The sequence below is a fragment of the Nothoprocta perdicaria genome, unplaced genomic scaffold (assembly GCF_003342845.1).
Source record: "Nothoprocta perdicaria isolate Ctin4 unplaced genomic scaffold, notPer1 scaffold_308, whole genome shotgun sequence".
Taxonomy (NCBI): domain Eukaryota; kingdom Metazoa; phylum Chordata; class Aves; order Tinamiformes; family Tinamidae; genus Nothoprocta; species Nothoprocta perdicaria.
The window spans coordinates 530,920-547,671 of record NW_020455542.1 but is presented as its reverse complement, the minus strand read 5'-3'; the positions used below and the strand labels follow the sequence as shown (position 1 = coordinate 547,671).

The window sequence follows — 16,752 nt, the reverse complement described above, 5'->3', positions numbered from 1 at the left end:
CTGAAATCATGTGAAGCTTCATCAGTTCAATGAAAATATTTCCAAACCCAAGCAACATGAAGGTGCACGTGAAAACAACCACAGGAAATAGGGACCAGAACTTGCTGATTCCATCTCACATAAACCAGAAAGGAATTCTTAGAAAAAATGACAGACAGATCTGGCAAATGTTAAGATGTGTTACAGTCCTGGCCAGTCCAAAGTTTAGGAACTTCATGAGATAGCAGTTTTGCATAACACTTGTGGCTAATAACTCTTTATTCTGAGTCATCTGTCAGTTAATCTAATTCCTCTTTTGAAGCCATTTTTGCTTTTGTTTTTAGGACATATTGTGGCAGTGAGTCCATGCAAAGGAATTGTGTTGCAGCACAGTATCTTCTTTCATTTCTGAACCTGCAGCCTTGAAATGGATTAGCTGGCACAATCGCCAGTGTGGTGCTTTTATGAAGTTCTTCTGTATGTGTTAAGTTTGATATTGTTTTTCATATATGTGTTTAAGAGAGATGACATAGACTACTTGAGACTTACTTAACATGAAAAGAGAGAGTGTCTTCACTCTCTAACTAGTCTAAGTGTCTTCAGGTGTTCTGAAAGATGTTTGTATTATTTTAGTAGGTTAAAAAATTGTTTTCTCATAGTATCCGTGTGAAGCTTTTCAAGTTGTTGGAAAGTTGTTAAGTTTGCGTGTTCATCTGTCATTTGCAGAGAAAGCAGAAATGGTGTCTTTAAGTATAGATGTTAAACAGTTACCATATTAATAGAAAGGATACCATGAAGGAAATACATAGTAGGGGGAAAGCCATTTCAGTAAAGCAGAAAGAAACCTTTTTTGAAATTTTTTTGTTTAAATTTGTATTTTGTTTAAATCAAGATTTAAATAAGCATCATTGAAATAGGAATGTAATTTAATTCTTCCCATATGTTTCTTCCCTTCTGTGAATGGCTAGCTACCAGGTACCCTCTGTATGTTGTTCTGACTGGTAGAATGTTACTTGTAATATTAAATGATTTTTGTAATGGAACTTCTGACAAGTATTTATTTGTCTTTTAGCGCTGCAAACATGGAGAGATGTGCTGTGATTTGCCTAAGCAGGAGAGATTTGCTGTTGAGGACTGAGCTTTCTGTGGCATTTCTGCCCGCCATGACAAGTGTCTACGATGGCTCTCAGTCACCTCCAAAGGCCACTTAACTTGCTTCATTCATGGACGGTGAAAGAAGCATTGGTTACATCTGTAACCAGCGTCTTGTTCTCAGACAGCTGCTGGTAAGTTAAATGGAGAATGTGGAATGAATTTAACAAAACTCATTTGCTAGGGTTTCTAAAGGGTGCTCCTCATGCAGTTAAAAAAAAAAAAAAAAAAAAGACCAAAAGTTTATTTTGCATTTGAAATATTAAAAGAATGCACAAAATATTTTAGTTTAATGAGCTAATTTCAAAACAACTGAAAAAATGGGAAGAATAATCCATGTTAACTCTTTTCATTAAAATAAGAACTTCATCACCAGATTAAGTGAGGAAATTTGAGGCTTGAATAAATTGTTTTGCACTAGCTGAAGTCATGTGACACTTCTGCTCAGCAACTTTTGCAAAAAATTAAATTCCAGAAGACTTGAAGAGTACAAACTTTGTCTTGACCATTCTTGAACATGGCCATTTGCTTAAAGTTTACAAATCGCTTTTTTTGAACAGCTTTTATTGTGACAGAAAAAAAGTTCATAGAAATTTATATAGAATGTGTGTGTGTATATATAAAATATATATAACTTAAGTGTGTTTAATAATAAATTGGTTGAACGGGACTTCTCAGAGCATACTAAGCAATATTGAGTAGAAGTCCTGGCTTACTTGCCCTTAATGCAGTTTGAAGAATACTTCTCGTGTTTATGCATGGTAGTAATTGCAGAATGTCCATTGTCCTTAAATGTGTCCAAAGTTTATCTTCTCAAAATCTGTTTGCATTTCGTGATGGCTTGTTATTCTAACTAGTGTGACAACCTTTTTGTTTAAATGATAGTTTTTTTTGTGGGTTGAACTAGAGATGAATATGCTTTTCTGACCCTGCTTTTGATGCACGTGCTGTGTTTCCTCTGTGTATTGTTACTAGAGCTGCGTATCTGTCACCTGAATGTTATCATATATAGATATGCTCATTGACGGATATGGTGCGGTGTGAGAACAATGATTAATATAGACATAAATGGATGAAATAATATCCACACCCAGAAGTCCTTTAAGACTTTTCATGAATTTTTGGTTCCAGTGTTTGTGCAGTAACTGATGACATCTTTTTCAGAACCTCTGAAATACCTGTGATTTCTTTGCAGGAGTGGTTGTCTTGGTAATATGAAGTACTTTGTCCTTTGTGTAGTATTGTTTAGCTGTCTCTAACTTAAATCCTCGAGGCCAAATTTTGTCATCAACTTGAATTTCTGTGATCGATCATATGAAAAAAGAAATATAAGGGCAAGCTGTGAGTCTCAGAATGTGTACTTAAATAACAGGAGCTTTTGGGGTTTTGTATACAGCTTTTAGTTACCTCAGTGATAAGGATATTGTGAAATGGTTGGTCTAGCTGCTCCTGAATTTGCTGCTCAGGTGTATTTCAAATGTGACTTTAAAAGGTACTTTCTGCACTGAAATTCTCAATTCCAAGAGTGTGTACCTGAAGGTGTAACTAGACTATGAATATGTAGTTTGGTTTGCTTGAAAAAAATGCATGGGGGAAGCTTTTCGAGGCTACATGCCGAGGGTTTGGATGACCAGTTGAGAATGAAATTAGTGGAAATCGAGGGTCTCTATTCTTCTGAGATCAGTAGCTTTAGTATTTGATATTATGGGAGAAATGGGGTGTCTTCTAACTATCTCAAATACCTGGCTTTGATCAGCACCACTGTGATTGTGTGCAAAGTACCTACTGCTCGATGAAGGATTATGGTTGGCTGTGATTGTTGTTTTTGACTTTACAGATGTCATGAAAGGCATTTTGTCAAACCTATTCATTCCTCCAACACTACTTTTCCAGATGGGAATTAGAGAGCAAGATCCAGTGAAATCTGCTTCCTTGATACTTAATAGGAAAGAATATTACAGTAACCTTTCTTTTCTAATCCCTTCATTCCAGGTTTGATTTACCTGCTATACTTTGATCAGAATTCTCTGTAGCTCTACAGGATTATATATTTTCATGTTCAGTTCCTGAATGAATTTAGTATATAAAATGTTCTATGTTTATTGTATTTTGAAAGCTAGGATTAACCTGTGAATCTTGATTAAAAAGATATTGTATGGAGATTGGATGGGTGTTTATATTCTTTTCTATCTGTGTGTCTCTCCTCTTGCCTGGAAGCAAGCAGAGATGAAACAATTTTTCTGTCAGTATGCTAACAGCAGAGAAGTTAGGTAGTACAGAGAATAGAGGAAGTTTGTTAATGTTCATTCATAGTGCATAGCTTCAACAAGATAAATGAGATATTTAAACACTTCTGAATTTCCATGAAAACAAGCTGAACAACTGATAGCATCCAGCCGTTTGCTCATTGTGTCAGTGAGGATCAGAAGGTAAAAATGCTGTATCCATGTATCTGATGACGTAGAGCGCTCCATTGAGGATGGCATCAGGCTCCTCTGGTGTTAGTGAATCTAGTGTCTAATTGAAAGCCCCTAATTAAGGTCTGAGCTGAAGTAAGAAGGCCCTAGACTACGTATGACGATAAACTGTCTTGTGAGGTGTTGCATCCTATTGATAGGGTATGGAATATGGCACTGATTGCCCTCCTTGACAAGTTGACTTGGGATGTGCCTTGGAATGAATTTGCTTAGAAATAGAACCACCAGAAGATCATGTAAACCATAAAACATTTCTATGTGTATTATATAAAAATGCACAAATATTTATATTTTTATAAAAACATATATCTATCTGTGTTTATGTTTTGTTTAGCTCTGTCTGTTTAGAAGTTATTGGTGTCTTTTTAATCCTATTTCTCTCCTTCGCCCCCAATTCTGAGTAAGAGGAGAAGAAATAGCGTACATCGTTTAATTGGAAGGCCAATGTAAACATTTGAGCGGAGTTTGGAGACCATGGGCTAAAGGAAAACAGACTCGTTCCATCTCACCCTTGTAGATGGGGAAGGAGAAAGTGTTTTTCATAGAGGACTTTGTTCTGTGTAAAGAGAAATAAAAGGCAGGCCTACTTTTAAGTATGTACCCAACTATGCATAGCACAGCAAGAAGAAAAGTTGTTGTGCCTGGTGATGGTCTGTTGTAAAAGGGGGTGTGACAAGACAAGTAACTTCCTGGTTATGATAATTTCCCTCCAACTATCCTCAGGGTGGTATTGCCAACTACAGATAAAGCAGTGTTGCTATAGAGCCTAAAGTCAAGGGGAAGGAACTCCATGCTGGAGAAAAAAAAAAGCCCCCAGGAAATAGGTGAATTGAGGTGAATTAAGGGTCTGTTTCAACTATATGTTGTGCTATTTGATGCAGTTTTTTTCTGAGCGGCAGCAAAACATGCCAAGTAAGGCCCAAAGTTTCCAAGTGGCAGTTATCAATAATTTAACTCTCCCTTGCTTTGGAAATCGCTGTCAGGATTATATGCTCTCTGGAAGGATTAGTAAAGCTGAGGAATCTCCAGGTTGATAAATAGGAAGATTAGACAGGCATAGTGGGAAAGCTACTTAGTACTCAAATCTTGGCTCTGAGAGCCAATAGAAAAGCTTTTAACTAAGCGCATTTGGAATGAACAAGCCTGAAATTGCAAGAAAAGATGGCATGAAGAGGGAAGATGACAGCTGGAACCCAAAGGAGCTTTTAGTTACTTCTCCTTGCAAATGGTGGGAAATTAACAGGAAGGTAAAAGCAAAAGGAGACAGCTAGCAGAGCACTATAATTCTGTCCACTTTTGTAATTGAGACATGTGGTGTGCTAAGATTCCATAACAGAAGGCTCTAGTGGTTAGGAGAAGAGATGTAGAGGAGATCTGAGAGATAACTCAACTTGTGCTGTTCTTGCAACTGTGCTTAGCACATCATACAATCCACATCATAGATTTAGCTTGAGAAATGTTAATTTATGGTGACTTGTTCATTCTGTTTTATAGAAAAACTGCCCAGAGCTAACCAGGACTAGGGAAAGCTCTGTAGAGTGAGCTGCAATCTGTGTAGACACAGAGTACGACTTAACAGTCATAGAAAGGATGTTGTTACGTATTTGGATTCCCATCCTAAAGCGGTGTTTGAGTAATTTGTCTAGGTAAATTAGGAGTAGAGGTACTGAAACACGTGGGCTCCCTTAATTAAGGCTGAGAAATTGTAGATAATATTGAATCCTTTGGGATTCGTACACTCGATCTTTAAATACAGTTGTGAACAGGCTTCAGCATGTGACTTGAAAACTTCAGTAACCGCTAATGAGTTAGGCAATGGACATAACTTTTACCAGTGTTTGTGAGGTGTGGCTATTGCTCCTCCACTTGGATTTGTCCATTGCTGCTGTCTGGGTGGCTTGTTCTTGTGACCTGCAGTGGTCTTTGTGATGGTTATTGTGTTCAGTGCTTCATGGCAATCCCTGGAAATCTGGGTCACAGAAAGGACTATTTTTGCAGTGTGGTGCGTATGTGTGGAAAAAGCATCTAGCTGAGTAGGGTGTCATGCATTTTGCAGCAGTCGCATAGGAGGGACAGGAATTAGATTTCTTTGTCCTACACCATACACAAGCTAGATTGGGGCACCAATCTTGATTCTTGTCTGTATCTGTGATTCTTGTGCTTCTCAGAAGCAGTTTCTAAAACCTAACAAATGGAGGGTCTGCTTTTTCTGCTTGAACTTTCTCATTTTCTGAAGAGTTTGAGAACATCAAGGTAAACTTTGCAACTTGGTTGCCAGAGGAGCTCACATGACCAAGAAAAGTCTACATTCTGCTCCACCAGTCAGTGTACCATCTGTCCCTAGGGCATGGTCCTGGGCTTCGTGCCAGGACTGGATTTGCTTCCTTGCCGAAGGATGTACTCAGTCCCTTTGGCTCTGACCTGTCACCAAGGATGGTTTTCAGGCCCTGGTGACAGCTGAGGGGCAATGTGATGGGCCAGTGAGAAGTGGTGCAAGCAGAGAATCCAGGAGAGAGTTCTGCTGTGCATGTTCTCAATTTAGAAATTGTTGAAAAAAATAGAATCACAGAGATCCTCATAGTGCATAAAGCTAATGGGAAAATCCAGCATTTCCTACCATTATTCAGCTTTTGCTTGGAGATTCCAGATGATGTCATTTTGTAAGGAATCCTGTTTTTCTCTTGCATTACACTTTTTGCTTTTTAGTTTTAGGATATGTTTATTAAATTGTTATTTTAAAACCACCAGTTCACACGTGATAGCAGGGCTGTAAAATCAATGTCTTAAAAGTTTCATGCATTCTTAACACTTTAGTAACCCTGAAGTAGCCTGTAATGTTGCATTGAATTATATGATAAACCTGTATGTGATTGCTGGTAAGAGATGTCTTTGGCAAACCAGATATTTTAAGAAAAAAGTGAAAGGGAATAAAAAAATCCTGAATGGACAACTGCAGAATGCCAAAGCAAAGCATGCGAGTTGTAGATGCCTGCATCAGTATTTTGGTATCATGTTGGTACAGATCTATTTTGAAATGTCACTATTAAAAATGGCTAATCCTAACAGTTTGCTCTAGAGTAATAAAGCATTACTGTCACGCTCCATAAATACTGATGTTGGTTGCAATGAGTTTCAAGGATAAATAGAAAATAATATGAAGGATTTTATTTTTCACTTACAGTTTTATTGCCTTTCAGTCTTATTGAGGGTAATATTCTCTCTGTGTTAATTTCTCTGTTTATTTTCTGTGTATTAATTAAATGATCACATGTAATTATGGGGAAGAAAAATAAACAAGCAAAAAAACAAACCCAAGTCTTTACAGTGAACCTGTGATTATTTCCAATGCTTTTATCTGGAATGTGTACTCTTCTATACATGATTAGGGACAGGATGAGTTTGAGGAGCAGGTAGAGCCCACATGAGAACTTCTTGATTATCTTGGTCTCTCCTTTATACTTATACATGTGGATTGATCAGAATGTTTGACACTGTTTGCCTTTGATTCTTCTATACTTCTGTTCTCCTTTGTAGTGATAAGATTGTTGCAACACAGAAGTGTTAGCCACTTGTTGAAAATAACATGCTGGCTCGTTAGATGTCCAGTATTCTCTGCATAGAATTTAGCATGGGACTGTTTCAGTTTTTTCTGCAAATGCTCCTTACCTTTCCTCCTCACTGCTGGCATAAGATGTCATCAAAAGCTTCTTGTTCTGTTTTGATAAGTGCCGTGCTGTGGCATGGCTCTCCACAGCCTCCCCAAGCTGTGGTGATTGTCCATTGCAGCCTTTTGTCCTGATGCTCATGCAAACTCACTCCAATGACTTGGTAACTGTGCCAGTGCTGTCCCAACCAGATTGAGGTGGTGGAAGCACTTGAGGAGAGGTATATGATTGGCAGAGGGGAAAGTGGAACGGGGAAAAAGAGTAACCCTTTCGTTATGTTGCATGTGCGGTGTTTCTGTCAACATGTTGCAACATCATCTCAAAAACAATCGCAGAAGTTGCAACTTATTTAAGGCATTCCATACACTAATGAAATAAATGGACACTTTAAGATTAGGTCTGAGTGCATCAGACTCTCTCTTGTCGTTCTCTGTCTTCACTTAGCTATCAGGCAAACTTCTGAAAAAATAGCTGTGCTCATTCTCTCCATTTTACAGTAGCACTTCAGTTTTGTCTCTGGAAATCTTGCTTTGGTGCTCAAATGCTGAGGAATTCTAAGAGCTTCTTTCATCATTGTTGCCCTTAAATAGCAACAGTGCAAGAGTGCCCAGAAAGTGGCTCTCAAAGTGGTTCTATTGAAGCTGTGTTTTTTTCTTGTCAAGAATTAGACGAATATAAGGGGAAGCTGGGGGAGAGCACGTGTATTTCAATCCATTTCTTATTCAACAGAGTATGAGTGAGTTAACACATCTATTCTAGAGTAGTTACTCCTGACAGTTGTCCAACTTGAGACCCTTATTTGCAGAAGCAGTACTTTGTTCTTCTTCAGGATGAATCAGTCCCCATTGATAGAAAAGTTCACCTTTTGATACCTCTTATCTTCTATGTCCTGTTTATTAGGGCGATCAGTTGTTGAGGCAGATATTGGCTCTCTAGAAGACATGATGCTGTGATTTCAGCACAGTTCAAACTGAACTTATCAGTTGCTATGTGCAGAGGGGCTTTGAAGGATTGCAGCACTACAGAGCTAAAATTTCTAGGACTGAAAGTAAATGGCCACAGGTTGAAGGAATTACATGTAGCATTTTGTCCAAAGTTACTTGGATCTCTGCCCTCATCTCTCCCCAACAACCACAATGTGGGAGTTGTGGATGCTTGACAATCGGGACTGTAGTGCACAAGTGCCAGAATGGGGCTTGGGACCTTTGTTTCAGTGACCCAATGTTTACAGCCGCCAACAGAGGATTTTTCACTGAAGCATGATAGTTTATTGCAGACCGAGTGGACAGGATGGAGTTAATTCCAAAGCATGAGGTTTGTCTGGATCATCTTTCTTCACACCACTGCCTCCTGCTGAGCAACCTGCCATTTCTGGATGTTTTGTGGGTAGTTCTTGGACAAGGCGTATGGAACATTGTGTTAATGTTGTCTTGGGTGGTTGTTGATTTTTTTTTTCTTTTTTTAAATGATAGGTAGATGCAAAGATGGGAGACAGATGGATAGACAAAAAGACAGGATCAGATACTAGATGAGTTACAGTTGTAGCCTTAATGCATGTGCTGTCTTAATGCTACAATATTAGCACAGCATCAGAGTCCCTCTACATCTGCCCCCCTTCCTCCAACTGTACCGATTTATATGAAAATTAAGATTACAAATTAAAACCAGGCTATCCTGGAGTTTTCCAGTTCATCAGCCATCCAATAAAAATGATGTCGAGCCTGTATGCATAATTCCCAGAAGATTACTTTGTCCTTACAGCTAAGCTCTGTCCCTGATATAAAAGATCTCTATCCAGTTTTATTGAAATAAAGAACTAACATCATAATCCCAATATTGAGGTATAATCTTCATTATCTCCTGACCCTCTTGAGGTTTTTTTTTCCTACCACCCCCATTCTATTCTGCTTCAGATTTATTTCATTTATAATCCCTATGTGTTTACCTTTATTCAGATAGGATTATAAACCAAATAAATAAAAAAGCTCCCTGCCCCCAACCCCTACAGCAAACCCCAGGATACAATAAATACCTTTAGTTCAGTAATAACTCTATATGTCAGGCTGAGCTATTCTTTACTCTGGACTCAATTCTTCCTTACATTACCGCTCCAGTTACACCATGTTAGCACAGTCAAAGAGCCCTTGTGCAAAGGATTCCCTACACAGTTTTAAGGCTTCTTTCCTCTTTGCTGTGGTACCTGCTTTGTTTCCCCATCCACTGTGATGCAGCACAAAGAGGACGTGACATTCATGTGCATGGAGGCTGCGGTTAGGAAGGCTGGGCTTGCGGTGGTAGCTACACCTGCTGCTCAAGAGTACCTACCCTCTTAAACCTCACTGTGTTTGTGTTTTATTTCTAAAAATGTAACCCAAAGACCAAGCATTAGTAGCTGCTGATGTGGTTTTGGTGACTTCCATGGTTCCGTGACTTGAATTTCTCTGTGGACAGGGATTCTCCCTATCCTGTAGGAAAGGGGAAGTGATAAAGAAAGACTTATTCCTTTCTCTTTTGTTGGGAAATAGAGTGAAGCTATTGCTGTATAATGCCAAAGCAAAGGATCTCCAATTATGTTGGAGGACCGATGCAAAATGTGCCAGTATCACAAGAGGAGGAAGACTTGTGGAAATTGAACTCAGCAATACCGAAAAGATCGTAAGGAAGCTTCTTTGTTTTTATGAGTAGTAGGAAGCTTATTTGAAATGAGAATGAGGCCTCCAAAAATGCAACATGAGAGTAGGGAAAAGGGATTTGAGGTGGGAGGGTAGAGGGTGTTATTGAACCTTTAGATTTCTGACAATTACGGCTCATTCTGTTTAATGGGAGATCGGCCTCTGAGTTTGGGAAAGCGCCTGGGAGAAACAGTTGGGCAGATGTTACTGTGGTATACAGTGAGCTCTCCAGATATTGTGCAAAACCTCCAAAAGTGTACAAGGGAATTAGACCGAGAAGTCTGATTCAAGAAGTGTAGGTATCATTGACAAGGCTTAGGAGCAATTTCCTGCACCTAATTTTCGATCTGTCATCTACAGAATTCCAAGAAACTAAGGATTCTGTCCTGCGCACACAGATTATTTTTCATTTATTTGTTTTTCCCCCCACCTCTAGCACAGTAGGAGAAAGTCCTGGATGGGTGGAAGTCTGATTTCGCTAGTGTTAGTTTCGCTGTGCTTTGAACAAAGGGAAATATGTGTCCTAGGAACTTCATGGTATATTCAGAGGTGTATCTCTGGCATTTCCTTTGGTGCACAAGTCTTGAGTGACTAATACACCACTGAGGTGCTTAAAAAAGAACAGAAAGAAGCAAGCCAAGTAAAGCAATATACTTTTTCTTCTAAGCAACTAGCCCAAAGGTGGGAAAATAGTGTGAAAAAGCAAGTTGGTAATGGCTGCTGTTAGCACAGGCAAGTGGCACTGGAAACTATGCATGTCATGTGACTCCAGTAGCGGATAATTATGTAGGAGCAAGACAAGCTAATAAAGGAGCTGAAGGCAGATTTAGGCTGAGATGTCTCTGCCTCTTGAGAATCTTGAAGCAGGAATGAACTTCAAAATGGGAAGAGAAATAGATTTGTTATCAGGTGGCAGAGAAAAAAATGACAAGGAGATTTTAGAGCATGATGTTGGTCTAGAAACAGAATATCATTGATGATTTTTTTTTTTTTTCCCCCCTCCGTAAGCTTATACTTTGTGTCTGTGCCTACTGATTCAGTTAGGGCATTGGTGGAGGGGAAGGAGAAAGGACTTCTAATCTTTGGACTAATGATACGGAGATCCTTCTAATCTCTTGTTTAATATTTCACTCTTGCCTTAGCCATCGCTTTGAGCTATGCCTTACCTAAGGCTGAATAGTTGGGAAGGTGAACACAAGAATTCTGACAAATGAAACAGCTGGATGGTGCAGTGCTGGTGTTAACACTGTCCTTGGGGCCAGGGCAGACTCTGGGAGCAGGGCAGTGTTAGGGTGAGGTACACACCAGAAGTGTAGGTTATGGAACCTGGACTTGTGGAGTCTGGGGAAGCCTGCTGACCAGAGCTGTGAAGGGCTCTCCTAGAAAAATACTTTTCATCTGCAGTTATGCTAAATGCATTTTTCAAGTCATGGAGAAAGGTGTTTACAGCTCTTGTTTGCTTTGAGCTTGTGGAAATTCCTTGTATGTGTGTGCTGCTGAACCCTGGAAGCCTGTCTTGTAGAGTTCAGATCAATCCCTCCGTGTTTCATTATGGACTGATGTGATCAGGACCATGAATTCTACTTGGCCCAGCTTAAACTTTGAGTCTTGTATGGCCTTGGATATTGCTGCTAGACAGGAGAACATATGGACTAAAAATAAAGTGGTAGAGAGTGACTTGTGTGAACCTTATTTAAAAAAAAATAGTCACACTTCTGCTGTTGCTTCCAGCATTTTGAGGAAGAGGCAAGTATATGTAAGCCATTTGCCTTAAAAGCATGTCTGCCTTTCTAGGTGTTGTGTTTTCTGTTTTTTTTTTCCTTTCCTACATAAATAATCATAGTCCCCCTTCCCTTTCGTATTCCCTACCTCATAACGGCATTTTCTATAAGACTCTGGATTTTTAGGGTGTTTTTCTGTTGTTGTTTGTTTGTTTGTTTGTTTGTTTTTGTGATCAAGATGCAAGCCACCCCCCTCATTTTGTTGAATTGCTTCTAGTCTGGGAAACCCTTCTGGGATTTCTCTGGAATGTGATGTAAGCTTTTGGTTCTTTGTTGGCTACACAACCTAGGTAAGGTTATAAAAGGGCCATGGATTTTAATCCAAGGCAATCGTGGTTAATACACGACGAGGATGTAATTACTGAACTATTACTCTTCCAGACAGTGACATGTATTCAGCGGATGATCTTAACTAAGCAGCAAAAGCATGCCACTCAGTCTCCCTAGTGAAAATGGGCATTACAGTAATCATCTGGCTAAGGACTGTGCGGACAGACAGTCAACTGTGATTTAGTAGAGGAGAATGGCTTTATTACGGAAGAATGGGGTTCGGTTCCTGACTATGCCACTGGATTTCCAGATGGCTTTGGGCTCTCTGAATTTATTTTTTCCCCACATATAAAATGGGGTAGGGAAATCTGCTATCCACTGTGAAGAGCTTGGCGATAAAGATTCAAAGGGAAAAAAGGTGGAGAAGCAGTCATTGTCATAAAAGAAATAATATGCTTTGTTACAGAGAGAAATTGGGTTGCACTGCTAAAATTACTGTGATTCTTGTCCTGGAGTACAGTAAGTATGTACTTACAAAGAAATCACCCAGGTAAGCTGAGGTTATTCCTTATGCGTCTTCATCTGCTAAGCTGATAACATGGAGACATATTGACGAGGGCTCAAGGAAAACATGAAATATTTCATCAGTAAGATTATACCACACAGAGACAGATGTTGGGAAGCCATAACATTTAAAAATAAAGGGATAAACACATGCTTGCAGGAAGGATGGACAGATTATTTATTTATATTTTGGTGCATGGGCTGAGTGGAAAGAAGGGAAAACAAGGAGACAGGAGAGGAGGTTTTAGGGGACAACAAAATTGAGAGGTTTTATCATCTAGAAGTGAGGGGTGAGGAGGGTATTAATTTGGATATGAAACTTCTTGGGAGTAAGGGAACACACTGAGCATAGCTGGCTTTTTAACCTGTGTCTATTCATGAACTTGGTTGTGCTATTCATGGCTGACTGTATTTCATCCTGTGGTTGAGAAGCTCTTGCCAGAAACAGCAGAGAGCTGAGCAGGAACCAATATTGCCTGATGTGAGTGATTAACTGAACAGTAAACAGTATCCGTCTCGCAGAATATTAAGGTCCTATTTAATAAATATTAAAGTTCTATTAAAGACCGCAGCTAGTCTATGGGTCTGGTCATGTTATAGTTGCATACAGGTGTGTCCTAGGAAATACTTTTTGTTTTTGATATTTTCTTGCTACTGCTCTTTGGTGGCAGTGCGTTTGTCCCACAGATCTTGCTGAATGGAAGTCACCATTTCTTCCTCTATGGATGTGACAGGCTGTTGACTGAGCCTGTGGCAAGGAGGAAGAGAAGCTCTAATAGAACTGCTGCTACCTTACAGGTTTGGTAGTGAAACTGCAGTTTTGTGAGTCACGGTCAGTGTGGATACCTGCATCGTTCCCAAGTTCCTCAGTGATCCAGTTAGACTTTGATTGTTTGGAAACAATCCCATTTGAAAGAGTATCTCTGATATGGCAAGTTAGCAGGACAAAAACAATCTTTCTGCACTGTGTGATGATCCAAGAAAGCCTGTTAGATGTGGATGTAGGGGCAGAGGGAATGGGATAGTAAGAGCTTGACTGAAGCACTACCAAGAAGGGTTATATTTTTTAATTTGGCTGATAACATGATGGATAGTAGTGACAGGTACATCCTGAATGCTCTCTAACCTCCTAGGTTTCCAAAGGTGGTAAGCATAATGTGTAAATGTTGCCATCTGCAGAGTGCTCCTTTGTTAAGGATTTCCAACTTGGCCTTAAGTGGGAATCTGGTGTGACAAAATGGTGGTGTCACTTTGCAACTGGCCCCTGAAAGATGGTCTGTTCCCTCAAGTAACATCTGTATACTCCTCTGGGCCTGATGAAGTGTTTGTTGTGGCAGGCTATAACAGAGAAAGAAGATAATCTGTGTTGATGGTTATTCTGTAATTATTTAAAATGAGTTTAAAAGCTTTCTGCATGTTTGTTTCCTATTGACCAGAGAGAGAACACTTCTGAGCTGCAGTGCAAGTTTGCAATTCAGTATTTGTGGGAGTCATACGAAGGCCTCTGCAGTGCCTAAACCACTTAAATGTTTGTAAATGTCTTGTCTAGAGTATGACATTAAAAACATAGTTACTTTCCAGCTAAATAGAGCTAACCAGGATCAGAGCAGACTATACATGTAGCTCCTATTGAAGTGAGAGGGAGTCAGGAATGTTATTTGCTTTAGATGATTCTTGAAAGTTTTTTTTGGTACACTTGGGTTTTCTAAGGCACCCAAGAATTAATTTTGATTCCAGTATCTGCTGTAAATGGCTTAAATAGATTCTAATATTCACTCAAAATAAGTTTTATTTTATTTTTAGAGGAAAATGATTTGCTGAAAATTGCAAGTGATGTTCTTTCTTTTGTGTTGTCAGCCCCCAGGAAAATTATTTTGGCTATAGGCAGTCATTCTGAACTAAACAGCTAAGGTTTGCTGTACTGTTGAAACCCATTTGAAGGGTTCAGAAATGGTCTAAAAAATCACCAATGTTATTTCTTAATATGTTCTGTTAATTGTTTAAGTTTTTGTAAAGGTAGGGAAACATTGTAAAAGACCGATGAGCCTTCAGTGGTCCTGCTGAGCTTTCTTCAAGATAGAAGGCAACAAATTGGAATAGATAAGGAAAATGTGAATGAGTGCAAATAAAGGGTTCAAATGCTCATCTCCTGAGACTTGTCTGGAAAGGTGAGCTTGGTAGCTCTTCATCAGGATATCAAAGAAGGAGATGGGCTCTTTAAGCTAGAGGATGAAGTAGGCACAACAAAGAACATGTATAAAGTGGCCATGAGGCAAGTAGATGAAGAAAAAATGGTTCTTGACTATCAGAGGAGTGTGCTTCTGAAACAGTCTGCTTGTAGGATGAAACGATGAAGACTAAGGCTAAGTAAATTTAAGAGATGGCATGGTAGGATAGAAAGGATTAGGCCGGTCTCTAACAGCCTTAGTGACATATATGTATGTTTTATCCACCATTTTTGTTGTAATCAGTTGCCCATATGTTTGCTCTTGGGCATGATTGGTTGGACAGGATGAAAAGTAGTGCATTTAGTATTGCATCTTAAGGAAACAAAAGGGGAATTTGGACATGTCTTGCTGGTTCTGTAAACACAGCCCCACTGGTGAGTATTTAAAGGATTTGTGTCCCTTTGCTCTTGTCAGTGTTAAAATTCCTATGATTGTATTTGAAATCTATAGTGTCTGGCATATCTAGGATAAGGTGATATTTGTAACCTACCCAATTTGTCCGTTTGTAACTTAGTTACATAGTTCCATATTTCATTATACCATTCCTCTTATAATTAGTTGTCTGGTAAAATTAAGAGCAATCTATTGCAGTGAGTGCTTCTATGAACACTTAGCAACTTGGTGCTCAAATGACAAGCCTAAGTGAAGGGGAAGTGTAAGGGCTGTGCAGTGCCCTTAGTTGAACAGCCTGGTTGTTTGTGCACTCTTTTGCAATGCTTGTGTTGCAGATTGCTTTTCTACCTGTTTATTCTCAGTGCCAGGAATGCTGTCAGTTTGCGAGTATGGTGTCCAGTTGCCCTGTTGAGGGGATCTGGTTCACATGAATGTTTTTTGCCTTCAGAAAGCTGTTTTTATCATTAAAATCAGTTTTCCAAATGGCTAAATTTTTTGAAAAGGACAAACTGACTACTATTTTTTGATTCTAATATTTCATCAAATATGATTGATTGTGGCTTGAGCTTGCTGAGTGGAATTAACATCGAAGGCCTTCATTGTGGCTTTTATGTGTTTCCCAGCCAACTCAGAGGCCTCTCAAGTGTTGGCAGGTTACCCCCAAAGTTGGCATGTGGTATTAAGACTTCAAGATACTGGCTACAACTAAATGTAGGAAAAATCCAGGTCCAGCATTTAAATGAGAATGTTCTGTGAAAAGGAACAAAACAATACTGAGTACTGCTGCTGCTGAGGCTTCAGGGTTAGACATTATTATGGCACCGGTGAACCTGCATTGTTGTTTTGTGCTGGTGCTTTCTATGTCATATAAGGTGACAAAATGTCTATGTCATATAAGGGGACAACATGAGAGTCCTTATAGGAAAAGGTCCACTAGCTTCAGCCTCAGGCAGTTAATTGAGCTATTGAGTTGAAGCTCTTGTCCTTTCTGGCATTTGACCAGTGACCAAGGCTGGCTTAATTACATGCTTTCTGTTTTGTCCCATGGCACCTCCGTTTTACCATACGCTGTGACTGCCTGTAATAGAGATCATTATCTTGAACTGCTTCTGTGCTGGCCCAAGGATTGCATTTGAATATTGCAGTTAATATTCAGTCAAAATGAAAAGTGTTGGAGCAGTAAGTGCTTTGTTTTCCTCTTAGTTTTTTGAGGGGAGTGGGAGGAGGTTGAGCACAACTCTTAGCAGCAAAGCCTCAGTACCTTCATTCTGCTGTGCTTAGCAGTTAGCAAGGTTACTTTCTGTGCTCATGCTGCAGGAGCTCTTTGCAAAGCTCTTTGCAAAGGATGAATGTAGGTGGAGTGTCTCATTTGAGAAAGCCTCTCACAAATAGCACTTTATCACTTGCAGACTAGTTTTTGGCTCCTCTTATTCAAGCCAGAAAAAGGATGCTTATTTTGAATATTGGCCTTCCTCTGCTTTTTGGCAGGTGATGTCTCTCTCAGGGTGGTGTGCTGTCTCTCAGCTTCATCCTTAGCAATGCAACGGAAATAAGAGGTGCAAAACATCCAG

At 39.5% G+C, this 16,752-nt stretch overlaps 1 long non-coding RNA gene across 1 annotated transcript; it reads left to right on the top strand.

Annotated features, from left to right (window-relative positions):
• The first annotated feature begins 333 nt into the window (after nucleotides 1-333).
• Nucleotides 334-1,161, top strand: LOC112950090. The gene is made up of 2 exons (XR_003249945.1): nucleotides 334-456; nucleotides 1,052-1,161. It is a non-coding gene; the product is annotated as an uncharacterized LOC112950090 (long non-coding RNA).
• The last annotated feature ends 15,591 nt before the right edge of the window (nucleotides 1,162-16,752 follow it).